The following is a 3,162-nucleotide window of genomic DNA, read 5'->3' on the forward strand; positions in this document are numbered from 1 at the left end:
GGGGGCTAGCATCGTCCAATCTATCGTCCTTTTTGTTTTTCCTATACTCACTGTGCTACACCTTGAGAACATAGCTAGATGCTAGATATACATCTAGAAAGATCGAACCTGTCGAAAAGAACCACTTCAATGAACAAGGCAGCAGTACATTTTATATTCTAGCAACAACATTTAGGAAATCTACCCTTGAAAGATACAAGAAGAGGTATCTGGATTGTAATGTTCAGTTAGTAAGAAGTGTGACACCATCGATATAGATCTAGATCTATTCTATATATATTCCATTGCAGTCTTTTATTAACGGTAAGCTAACACGTACTCTGGTGAAATAAAGTGATTGATTCTAACCTTCAATCAAGACTAAAAACTTGCGATTCGATCAAGAACAAAATGGCTCCATGGAGTCCAAGAAACCACAATATGGAGATTCAAAGGACAACACGCGGACCAAAGTTGTACAATTATTGCATCTCCCGCACACACTTGGCGGCATCAGACGAGTGAAGCTAGATCGAAAAATAACGTAAGATCCTGCTCTGACTTGACTCTCTACAGACAAAGATCGTATGTAGGATCATTGCTACAGCCTAGCAGCAGACTGTGTGTTCAGGAGACTTGGTCTAGTCATGTGCTGTGTTCTATATGCGGGAAAACCCTTTGTGAGCGGTGTGAAATTCACAAGATTGTTGTTGGAAGGTTTTACGGCGCCCAAGAAATAGCAGTTCACAAGAGAGTGACAAACACACAAAAGAAGTAGATGAAAAATGACGATAGTGAGGATGAGGGGAAAAAAGCAGCAGTTCCCCCTATGTTGTTCCGGCACAGTATGAGCCTATATGGCATCCTTCAGTCTCAGGAGACTATGGATCAGCGGGGTGCATAAAGCCACGGGGACAGCCAAGGACCTACTGTAGAACTTCCTTGGTCGAGCCTTTGTTCCTGTATAGCAAGGGTGCGTCTTAGGCTGCGCATATGGAATGTGTTGAGCCCAAGGACCTACTGTAGAACTTCCTTGGTTGTTGTTCCTGTCTGCTGTAGAGGGCCCAGTGTCTCGCTTCCCTACAGCAAGGTGTTGAGAACACACAGACCCTGTAGACGGCTACCTTAGTCCGGATCCTCAGCTTGGTGTTTTCCCAGTGTGAGCATGACATTGATAAACCGGCCAATTTACAATTCTCCTGTGCATAGGAACATGTCCTTTGGGAATGGCATGAAGTCAACTTCATTCAGTAGCGCTGCCCTGGTTGGAGGGGGGGGGGGGGTCACAAGATTTGTAACAGCTCCCAATCTTACATATATTATTATGAAAATATCACATTCTTTTTTGTCATTTTTACGTAACACGACACTGCCCGATGACTTTTTGCCAATCTTACACGATATGAAACTATTCCAATCTTTCTTTACCAATCTTACGGACAGAGAGCGACAGACGGCGACAGAGAGAGAGAGAGAGAGAGAGAGAGAGAGAGAGAGAGAGAGAGAGAGAGAGGGGGGAGGGGAGAGGGGGCATATACAATACAAGGTATGTTAGTGTAGTTTTCTTTTCGTTTTCTTTTTTTAAAGAAAACCAAATACATGTATCAAATTAAAATAATTAATTAATAAACAATTTTTAAAAGTAAGCCGCAATAGACTGCGAAGGGAAATTGCGATGGGTTGATCGTCTGGCCGTTTGTTTACGTGACTTGTTTCCCTTGCGGAAACAGCTGCTGGTGTTGACGGAAATAGCTGCTTGTTGTGACTGGGGCCTTCTTATCGATCATCTGATCACTTTTCACTTTTCCTGAGCGACATTTTCATGGGCGCGCAACTGATTGCTCTGTCTGTTCAGTGCCTTTTTCATGGTTATATTTGTGAGAAAAATGTCTGTGAGTTGTAGATGTAGTGAGTGAGGAACGAGAAGGACGCGCAGTTAGATCTAGTGGTGACGACAGACCTGCCCTGCCCGTCGTCTGCAGTCTTACAACTTACGTGGTGTGACGTTGTCATGTTTTACATTGTTGTTGTGATTTGCTGAAGTTGCCTGCTACCACCAAATCGGAGCGGATAGAAGTTTCATTTTCAAAAATCAATCCTGCAAGATGTGGGTTAAGCCACAGGAGGTCTTGCTGGCAAATGCCTTATGGTAGGTTTACAGTACAGGGTTGGAAGCAGTTTTTATTTTAAAAGTTTAAAGTTTAAGGTAAAAGATCAAAATACTCATTTAGGAATAGGTCATCATCATACTCTTGAAGACTGATTTATTGTAGTCATAAAAGGGCAAGCCATATTTGATTAAAATGTTAAATTGTATTTTATAGGCTATATGTCAATTGTCATGGGCATTTTCATCATGTGTGCCTCATGATTTATAAAAATCATGATATCAAAGTAACTGCTTAGTGACTTAGTCAAACTCCGCTATTCCTATACACGCCCACATCATTTTGAAAAGTGGCATGTGATGGTCTTACGCTAAGCTGTGGGTATATTTAGTGAATCAGAGAGAATTGAAGTAAAATATACCAAACTCAGTGTATACTGGAACGAATGACTAAAATCGGACTCGAGTCCAAATAGAGAAAATTATATTCAGACTCTGAATTGAGTCCAGCATGAAGTCTGTTCCGACTTCCGACCCTTGTTCCAAAATATTTCCAGCATTTACAAACATTTTTTCAATTATAATGATAATGGAGACATTTAGGGATACTCATTTTGACCCCACCAACGATTACTTCTGGTTGTAAACGATTACTTTTTGATGCCCGTTCCGATAGGCCTATGGAGAGATAGCCAATCAAACCTAATTGCAAAACTGCCAAAACATCAAATTATGGTCGAATTCAAGGGGGCAAACCCCCCTGAAACCGCCCTTGCCTTGTATACAAGTTAAATTTTACTGCTCATTTTGTAGGCTGGATCTAGATCTAGATCTACTGATAAAATATCGATACTGGATATTTAAATCTGTATCGATATATATCTCTAGTACAGTAGTCTTTGCTTGTGTGATTTAGTGCTGGATCTATCGGGCCCGTCATTGTACAGGAGTGCGCGAAAAGCAGATTGTCATAGAAGTTGACAGATTTTATATATGGGAGTGTATACAGACCCGGTAACCGGGAACAAAGTCACAAAGTATACAGATCCGGTAGAGGAACTCTTTTGTGATTTCGG

The 3,162-nt window shown here is 41.3% G+C and overlaps 1 long non-coding RNA gene across 1 annotated transcript in view; it reads left to right on the forward strand.

The window, feature by feature from the left end:
* Window positions 1-1,709: 1,709 nt before the first annotated feature.
* The window catches only part of LOC101846709, an 8,155-nt gene continuing 6,702 nt past the window's right edge, over window positions 1,710-3,162 (forward strand). The window contains exon 1 of the long non-coding RNA XR_221240.3: window positions 1,710-2,128. This is a non-coding gene — a long non-coding RNA (uncharacterized LOC101846709). The remainder of the gene's footprint in view (window positions 2,129-3,162) is intronic.

Source organism: Aplysia californica, unplaced genomic scaffold, assembly GCF_000002075.1.
Source record: "Aplysia californica isolate F4 #8 unplaced genomic scaffold, AplCal3.0 scaffold01442, whole genome shotgun sequence".
Taxonomy (NCBI): Eukaryota; Metazoa; Mollusca; class Gastropoda; order Aplysiida; family Aplysiidae; genus Aplysia; species Aplysia californica.